Below are 9,994 nucleotides of genomic sequence, written 5' to 3'. Positions count from 1 at the left end.
CCCATGCAGCATTCTGGAGAGAGGCACATAGGAAAAGCTTCTTCACTACTGCTAACCGATTGAAAATATAATAAGCCAGAATGAGGTTTCCTTCTCCTGTGCAGGGGGAAAATGATGTCCTTTGAAGTCAGAAACACAAGCACAAAAGGCTGATAAAGAATGTATCAGAGAATAATAGATGAGCCATTATAGGCACTTTCACAGAAAATGTAAGAAAATCTGATGTGCTGCAAACTGGGAAACTGCCAGAAATCATGGCAAAATATCAACAATTGCTGGGTTCAAAGGGCTGTAATCAGTGGCCCCAAGTTCAGTTGAAGGCCACTCACTAACAGCACAGCCAGGGGTTGATAGCAGGACCAGCACAGTCTGACCTCTGCATTCATGACCTGGACAACAGGCCAGACCCTCAGCAAAACTGGGAGGACTGGAGTGAAGGTACTGCCACTCAGAGTAACCTCAGTGGGCTGCAGAGATGGCCACAGAAGCGACTCACACAGCTCCACAAAGGAAAGTATGAAGCCCTGCACCAGGAGAAGGAATGATCCCACACACCCAAGCAGGCTGGGAACAAGTAGCTGGAAAACAGCTCTGCAGAGAAGGACCTGGGGGTCCTGGTGGACAACAGTTTTACTGCAAGCCAGCAATGATTCCTTGCAACAAGGAAGGCCAACAGTATCCTGGGGCTGTGGCAGGAGGAGCATTGCTAGGAGGCTGACAGCAATGATCCTTGTCTTCCACTCAGCAGTGGTGAGGCCTCATCTGGAGTGCCGTATCCAGTCATGGGATCCCAATGCAAGAGAGACATAGACTTACATGGGCAAGTCTAGCAAAGCGCCATAAAGATGACTGAGGGATAGAAGCAAGAGAAGGCCTAGAGAGATGGGACTGTTCAACCTGGAGAAATCTCAGGGAGCTCCTATCAATGTTGAGGGGAGTAAAGATACCTGATGTAGGGAAGTAAAGAAGTGGGAGCCAGTGACATGATAAGAAGAAGTGGTCACAAACTTCTGGGAAATAAAATTAAAAATTAAAATACCCCAAACCATCTTTCTTATGGTAAGACTGGTCAAAAATTGGAAGAGGTTGCCCAGAAAACTTGTGGAGTCTCTATCACTGGGGAGAATTAAACTCAAATGGTCACAGAGCTGTGAGCAACCTGCTGCATCTGACTGTGCTTTGGGCAGGGGAATTGATCTAGAAAATCTACAGACTCCATTCCTATGTTATTCTTCCTGTGAGTCTGTGTATCTGTAAGTGCAGTTTAAAAGGGCAGATGCAAAAGTAGAAAAATAATATTTTGGTTTGTCCTTCCTATGCTTAACTTCTAGAGTGAAATTATAACTATGTAGTTACACTTGTCTACGTACTCCATTCACCATTTGTGCTAGATTACAACTATGTAGTTACACTTGTCCACGTACTCCATTCACCATTTGTGCTAGACTCAGGAGCAGATGGGTTGTCCTCTCTTCCATTTGATGGCTAAATCTCATGTTTGTTTTGGAACTATAACTCTTTCTAAAATTAAACAAGGGAATAGAAAATCAAAGTTACCTACTCTGCCCTATAAAGTACTATAACAATATAATGGTGGCAGGGAAAGGAAAACAAGGGTTCTAAAACGTTAAAACTTTCTTTCATGTAACACTGACATAAATTAAAGGAAAATTATAATACATCATTAAATTAAAATTCAGTCACAGACTTTACTTCACCAACAATACAGTTTTAGAGTATAAAGAATATTGCATTATTACCAAGGATACAGATAAGAACACGTAACATTTTAGGGGATTTAATGTAGTTAAACTTAAGCAAAAGCTGTTGTAAAAAAGAACAATTTGATACATTTAAAATGGCGGAAGCAGAAATAATTTTAATTTACTATCTGCATTGGGACTAAAACCAAAACATTACCACAGCAGTTTTTTTGCTGCATATTGACCTCAAGGGCAAAGTACTTGGTCTCATCACTAACAAGAAGGAAATAGTGTAGAAAGGTGTTTGGAAAGTTCACCACTTTCTAGTGGTTTGTATTTCATTGTCGCCTTTTAACTCTGCATATGACTGTTTAAAGGGAGATCACATCCAAGTAATCATACATAACAGTTCAGAATAAAATTCAGTATTCTGCAAAGGCTAAGCAAAAATGTGTTCCATGTTGCTGAGGCAAAAGGTAGGGCTAGAACGGACTTTTTATAAGAGAAAGGCTGAAGCCTGCACCCTCCAAAACATCAGAAAATCTCTGATGAGGATTCCTAGCCAAACACGGCTGTGATTCACAATTAGCAGTGCTCATGGTCAGTTTTAGATAGCAACAGGGGAAGGCAAGAGAAAAAAGAAACCACAAATTATTCAACTAGTACTCAAATGCACTTATAAATGAAATTTATTTTCTTGAAATTCAATGTTTTATTTCATTTACAGTTTGCAGCTATTAAATATGAGGCAGTTGCTGTATGAGTTGTTCCAGTACACACAGCTGCATTAACAGCTAGCTACAAACACATTTTACACTAGTGGGTACTTTCAAGAACCAAATGTCTCTTCAGGAAGTTTTACCAGCAACTTTTTTTCATATGCTTATGCAGTTTCAGCGAATTCAGTATGATACTTTCCACATACATACACTTTTTTCTGTCTCTGCTGCCTTAAAACTAATTTCCACTCATGTGTGGGGCAACACTAACAAAGACACTTCCATCTGTTCATCGACAGGATTTGCTATCCTGTAACTGTTGACATGTAAAGGGCATTTTCTATTTTGATTGGACATGAATTGTGCTTTCTTTGGATTAAGCATTTTAAACTGAATTATGAAATAGCTTTAAATATATAGGTCATAGCAATTATTGTGTTATTTATATTACTAAACAAGTGTGCAGCAGATGGCCTCCAGGGCTCTGGCCAGAAGAACCTAACTCCTGCAGATTTATTTGGTGCTTAGAGATACTACCAACTAACTTCTCAAACCTGTTTGAATACCATTGTGTCTCTCATTTGATGCCAGAAAAAATATTCCAGGCTTATTTGTTTCAGCACCAATATTCCTCAAGGCCTTCGTGGTACCTGGCTATATAAAACCTTCCTACTTGGGCCATGGGCCCTGCAGTAAAATGAAGCAGCACCAGAGACCCTTAGCCATCCAAGGGGCACAGCCTGGCCACACCTACACTTGTTAGTACTTGGCTCAGTTCTTTTTTGAAGCTAGGTGGTACCACTATGACCATTAGACAAAATTGTTATATTGTGTAGGGGTTTTTTCATTCAAAAGTACTTGAAAAATACAAAGACTGTACTGCAGTCCTCCAGGATGACTTCTTCATTTCACAAAACGTGGGCTGGACGCAGTGTGATGGCATGGGCTGAGTGAGAATGCAAAGGCTGCTAGGACAGCTCTGGAAGACCACACGAGGTGAAGAACATCATGTCTGATGGAGGCTTTTTCATCCTGACTACTCAACATGACTTTTGGTGCAAGTCCATGCCCTGGAATGCACCCAGTACTATTCATCAGAGTGTTCATAGGCCCAGAACAGGGCAGTACTTGACCAATCTGAACAAACAGTGGTTCAGCACTAAAGGACACTCACTGGTCCTGTTTCATGTAGCAGTAACAACATAACCAGGGAAGTAATGCCAAATACTCATGAAAATCTGACCTTATAAAGCACTACCCCAAGCTTTCATAACATAATTTTCATTTTTTCCCTATGCCTGAATTAAATGAGCTCTTAAATGTATTTATTGTATTCCACCCTGATCTACCAAAATTTTTTATGCACACAAGCCACTTTAAGATCACTGTTTTCCAGGATACTGTTTGTTTAAGCAAGCCTATGCATGTCCAGAAACTCTGGGACCATTGCTCTATGCTAGATCATTCACATGCTCCAAGTTTTGTGATTGCTGTACTGTGGCTTTATATATTAAAAAAAAAAAAAAAAAACCAGCACATGAGAGCAATACTACATATATATATGAGAGATACATAATATACACAATCACCAACCAACTTCTGATTCCAAAACCTTGCAGTTGCCTTTTTTAGTCTTATAATACAGGAATACCTACTAAAATGTTATTGCTGCCATTTATGATAGGAACATAAAGGCACAAGGTCTGCATGTACTCACACTACTGGGCACAATGAGACAATCAACACTATGTCAAGTTCATTTTTTTCCAAGGAGATGTGGAATAAGGACATTTTTCTGCTTCAAGTTTCCCTTTGCCCACAGACCAGGGCAAAGTGCCTCTTCCACTAAGTGAAAGAGCTTTTTGTGACTTCACTACAGCAACTTACCAACTCTAGTTCATATCAAAAGAAATACAAGCATTCATTATTTTAACATCACATATGAGATAACCTGCTGCTGATAAACCAATTTTATAAACAGTTTAATAAAATGTAGTCTGATCAACAGTACATCAAGCACCTCAGTGGCTCTTTTACATATTTGCACATTAGACAAACTATAGGAAATGACCCAAAAGATTTGATGTGAACTCCAGAAAAAAAGCGATGTTAGTTGCAAATAGGAACATGAAAACTGTATCAGATCAGGCCAAAAGTCCATTTGATCTTTGACAGCCTCCGACAGTTGTGCCAAGGAAAGGGCAAGCACATTGGACTACTTCCCTGGTGCAAGCTCTGGCAGAGTGACAGCTCTCAGGGCTACCTGAACCTTTACAGAGTATTCTCACATTTAACAGTCCCTGATAAATTTTCTTTCCATAAGTCTGCCTTATCTTTTTGCAAATTCCTGTGAAATTTTAGAAATTTGTGACATTTCCAATGAAGTTTAAGACTACTTAAAATACTTTTTGTTTTGAAACTGCTACCTATTAGCTTAATTTGTTTTCCAAAGGTTTTGCATTAGAAATTACAATGAGGAATCACTGTCCATTCAACTTGGTTTCACAAACCATCGTCATTATTTCCCCAAGCTACTTTTCTCATTAGCTTCTCTTCCAATTTCCATTTTACTTTTACTTACGATGTGGAGGTGTCAGAACTCACCCCTGTAAGGGCCACCAATTGTTGGTGTCACATCCACCAATGATGGATGGAAACTGACTGCCACCATTAGTTTATCACCTTCCTGTAAGACTTTCATACCTTCTCTCTTCAAGTTCACACAGGCAGCTCCTCGCAACACTGACTCCTTTTCCCTTTCTTCCTCACAGCTGGCTGACTCCTTCCTGTACCTCTCATGACCTCCTAACACTTTCTCTCCCTTGTAGCAAATACTAACCCTTACTGTCCCTAACACAAATCCCTTACTCCTCACAGCAGCTCAGCCAACTAACTCCAATTCTCCTCTCGATCAGCTGACCCACTCTTTTATAACACCCATCCTATTGGTCCATCCTTATTGGGCACAGCTGTGACCTATTAAAGGCAAGGTTGTTCCTACTCTTTGGTAATTAGTACAGCTGCAACTCCTCAGGGGTGAGATTGCCTTCTCTATCCCTGCACTACACTATCCCTGACTGCACTATCTCTATTTTCTCACAATCCATCCTCCCACATGGAGGCATTTCAGATCTGTGAAAAAATTTGTCACATTTTCCATATCTTTTGCAGGATTACTGTACCCTTTCTGAGAGATAGGAACTGCAGATCCCATTCAAGCAGAGAGCACGTCACCATCACACAGAGTAAGAATCATGGCATTCACTTCCCAATAGCTGGTAATATTACCTGACCATGGAAGCACAAGGCTTTATATTCCACCTAATACTCAGCTTTATCTCACATGTCAACATGTCCGTCATTTTATTGCTCAGTAGGAATCAAGAAGTCCTTCTGCAACCTGACAATTTTTCTTAAATCTAAATAACTCAGTGTGAGTAACAGATTTTACTACTCCACTGTCTGCCCCTTTTTCCAGACTATTTATGCCTGTGTTGAATAGTACTGACCTTCAGACAAACTCCTTTTAAGTCCTACCTGTTACACAATCCATTGAAAAAGATGATAATCAATTCCTACCCATTCTTTTCTACCCTATCTTTCTACCAAATATCCACCCATCTGAAGGTTGTAACCTTTATCTCATTGATATTGTTCACCAGTGCACACCACCAATTCACATATTGAGGTGAAGTATTCCAATTTTTTTTTTTCGAGTTTGTGCAAAATAGGGATCTTGGTGCTAAGACACAAAACGCTGGCTCCCCAGTCACCAAAACTTTACACTATTTATATGTTTTAGCCTACAATGCCATCAGCATTACATAATTTTTTAATTAATTAGCACTCACACCCCTTATATGCTAATTATAACTCTTGTTTCTCATGACAATTAGTCCACATGCACAGTTCTTTCGCCCATTAGAGCTGGGAGTCTGTTTAGAGTAGGTGGTCAATGAGCTGATTGTCATGATCTCCTACTGCTGGACTTTCCCTCAGTTACTGCTCAGTTCTCCTGATTTCACTCCTGGTGGCTGTCATCCAGACAGCTCATTCATCTTGGGATTGTCTTTTCCTTAAAACAACAGATTAGCCAAGCATGCAATTTTCACAATGCAATTGCTTAATCATAACTGTCTTGTTATAGCTATTAATTAACAACTAAAAAAACTGCAGTTTGAATCAAATCCTGAGGGGCTCAAATCTTGAGTGGCTCAATAAAACATGACTCCTGAATCTTCTAAAAACCTTAATGAAAATTCTTGCCCCAACCAGCAGGGCCTACCATGCCTGGTATCGCCAGCTGGTCAAGGGAGGTGATTGTCCTGCTCTGCTCTGCACTGGTACGGCCTCACCTTGAGTCCTGTGTGCAGTTTTGGATACCACAATATAAAAAATATATAAAGGTCTTAGAAAGTGTCCAAAGGAGAGCTACAAAAATGGTGAAGGTCTAGAGGGAAAGCCGTATGAGAGCAACTGAGGTCACTGGGCTTGTTCAGCCTGGAGAAGAGACCGACAGGAGACATCACTGCAGTCTTCAACATCATTACAAGGGGAAGCCAAGGGGCAGGCATCAATCTTTCTCTTGTGACCAGTGACAGAACCTGAGGGAATGGCAGGAAGCTGAGTCATGGGAGATTTAGGTTGGATGTTAGGAAATGATTCCTCACCCAGAGGGTGGCTGGGCACTGGGAACAAGCTCCCCAGGGCAGTGCTCAGAGCATCAAGCCTGACAGAGTTCAAGAAGTGTTTGGACAATGCTCTAAGGCACATGCTGGGATTCTTGGAGCCTCCTGTCCAGAGCCAGGAATATTCCCCTTCCACTTGTGTTTGTTATTCTTCCCACTGATTTGATCAACATGCATACCAACCTTAGGGACTCCTTTTGAAGCTGCTCAGGTTTTGCCTAGAGGCAGTACTCCCCAGTCCTCCAGCACCTCCCGTAGCATGTGACTACATAGTCCAGCTGCTTCATGCCCGAATCCCTGTGCAACTCCTGAATAAACACCATCCAATCTTGCCAGTTTCCTACTATTCAATTTATTTCTTTTTACCTGCTACCCTGGCTTCAACTGGAAACATCTCTTCCAACACTTCTACCCAAAAAGCAGCATTTTAGTATGACAACCTCCCTGAGCTCCTCTCTGATAACCATAGGGCTTAGTTTATCCATTACATCTTCTCCGAGTTCCTTTCACACCTTACGTAGCAGGTGTGCAGACTCTGTGTCAGGTTCCTGGTCATTAGGGAAAAAAAATTACTGCTACTTTTATTATCTTCACAGAATCACAGAATCAATTAGAGTGGAAAACACCTCTGAGATCAATGAGTCCAACCTATGACCTAACAGTCACATGTCAACTTGGCCATGGCACAGAGTGCCGTGCCCAGTCTTTCCTTAAACACCTTCAGGGACGGTGACTCCACCACTTCCCTGGGCAGCCCATTCTGAGGTCCAATCATCCTTTCTGTGAAGAATTTCTTCCTAATGTCCAACCTAAACTTCCACTGGCACAGCTCAAGACTATGTCCTCCTATCATGTTGCTAGTTGCATGGCATTCTTTTGCAAGTTGATTCTCAAAACATTTTTTTAAATTTTTTTTGGAGTGGGAAGGAAAGTGTGCTTTAGTGTGTTGCTACAGTCCAGGTGCTCTAGTCCAGTTTCCTCACTTAGATGCAACTAAGGGAAACATCCTTAGGGGTGTTGGATGACAGACAGCTCAATATGATCCAGGAACATGCCCAGGTGGCCAAGAAGGCCAATGGCATCTTGGCCCATATCAAGAACAGTGTTGCCAGCCAGACTTGACCCTGGTGAGGCTGCACCTCCAGTAGTCTGCTCAGTTTTGGGCCCCTGATTTTAAGAAGGTCACTGATGTGCTGGAGTGTTTTCAGCGAAGAGGAACAAGGCTCATGAAAGGTCTAGAAAACATTATGAGGTATGCCTTACGAGGAACAGCTAAGGGAGCTCAGGGGGGACCTCCTTGCTCTCTAAAGCCGCCTGACAGAAGGTGGTAGTGAGGAAGGGGGTGGTCTCTTCAGCCATGCCTACAGTGAGAGGACCAGAGGAAATGGCCTTAAACAGACTTTTAGGAAAAAAAAAATCACTGTTAAGAGTGGTCAGGCATTGAATTAGGCTATCCAGGGAAGTGGTGGAGTCACCATGGTAGGGGGTGTTTTAAGAGGCGTCTCGATCTGGTGCCGGGTTGATGTGGGTTAGTGGTTTTGGGGTTGCAGCCGCAGCACTAGGCTGATGGTTGTTGGACCGGATGATTCAGCCTTGGTGATTCTATAATTCAAGCCTTCAAACATACTGAAGGGTAAGCCTGCACTTCACTACCCCTTTCTCTGCCATTTTTTAGGCACTCCAGCTCATTTTGCTCTTTCAAAAATACCTATTCCTTTTCTCCTTCGCCGGAATTCCCAAAAAAGCGTGACCTGTGAGAAAGAGTGAATGACAGGCAGAAGGAAAGCCCCAAAACGCGCGTCCCGGGATGACCTCCCCTCTTGCTCCTGCCATTCCCAAACGTGTGGCAGGCGCCTAAGGCCGGCTGAGCAGGGCTGGGTAGGAAGGGCTGGGTGGAAGGCCGGTCCTCTCCCTCAGGGGGGTCACAGCCGCCGCCCTCACGGCGCGGGCGGCGGGAGGCGGGTCGGGCCCGCCCTCAGCGCGCCCCGCGGCCCCGGCGGAAGGAGCGGCCCGGCCCCTCCTCGCCGCCTGCTTCCGCCCGGTGTCGGCAGAGACAGCGCCGGCCGCCGCCGTGCCGGGAGCCGGGGAGCCTGCCAACGGGGAAGGTAAGTGCCTCAGCGGCCCTGCTCTGCCCTTCCCTGCCGCTGTGCCGGGTCCGAGAGCCACCCCGAGCCCGCGGGCGGTCACCCCCCGCCGCCGTGCGGGGCTGACCCGCAGCCTCGCCCAGCAGGGAGGTGCCGCCAGCCCGGCTGTGTCGGGTGTCAGGTCTGTAACAGACCCGTTCCAACGAATACCGCTGGTGATCTCTTGGCGTGCGCTCGAGGATGGACTGACACATCCCATGCAGAAAGAAGCGCTTCGTGCTTGCTCCCTTGACTTGTTTTGTCATGGAGGAGACTTCATGAAACGAGTCCTAAGTGGTGTCTCCTTTTCCAGAAAATAACTGAGGTGATGCCATTTGTGGTGTTTTTTCTGTATGTTAGCGCTTGTTCCTGTGAAGCATCTCTTGGCGCTCAGTGATGCTTGTTATCTTGGTGCCGTGTTATAAAACAAGAAATGGAGGAAAAGTCTGTGACCTGAAGGGCCTATAAATAGGAAAAGAGGAAAATAAAATTATAAATTCTTAACAGCTAGAAGTGAGATTTTTTTAAGTGGAAAGAGGCGTATTTTAGTTGTGGAGGTACTGGTTTGGAAAAGCAAGGATTCCTGCAGGCTCACACCCTCTTTCGGGAGCCTGCTGTCTGTCAGGTTTGCTGTCACTGCTGGTCCCAGGGCATCATCACTGTCAGCACCCACCTTCACGCCTGTAGTTACTGCACAAGAGAAGAGGTGCTTGTGCCAGACAGGGTGAGCAGCAGGGTCAGGAAGCAAGAAAATGCTGGAA

The 9,994-nt window shown here is 43.8% G+C and overlaps 1 protein-coding gene across 5 annotated transcripts in view; it reads left to right on the top strand.

Moving 5' to 3' along the window:
• The first annotated feature begins 9,071 nt into the window (after positions 1-9,071).
• The window catches only part of LDAH (lipid droplet associated hydrolase), a 111,123-nt gene continuing 110,200 nt past the window's right edge, over positions 9,072-9,994 (top strand). For 3 of the 5 annotated variants that reach the window (XM_053939062.1, XM_053939065.1, XM_053939068.1), the window contains exon 1: positions 9,072-9,215. The gene's annotated coding sequence lies outside the window, so the exon portion shown is untranslated. Of the gene's footprint in view, positions 9,216-9,422; positions 9,559-9,994 lie in introns of those variants that run through there. The other 2 variants (XM_053939064.1, XM_053939066.1) reach the window with 1 other exon arrangement.

The sequence above is a fragment of the Vidua chalybeata genome, chromosome 3, assembly GCF_026979565.1.
Source record: "Vidua chalybeata isolate OUT-0048 chromosome 3, bVidCha1 merged haplotype, whole genome shotgun sequence".
In the NCBI taxonomy this organism is placed as follows: Eukaryota; Metazoa; Chordata; class Aves; order Passeriformes; family Viduidae; genus Vidua; species Vidua chalybeata.
This window is presented reverse-complemented; position numbering and strand designations above follow the sequence as displayed.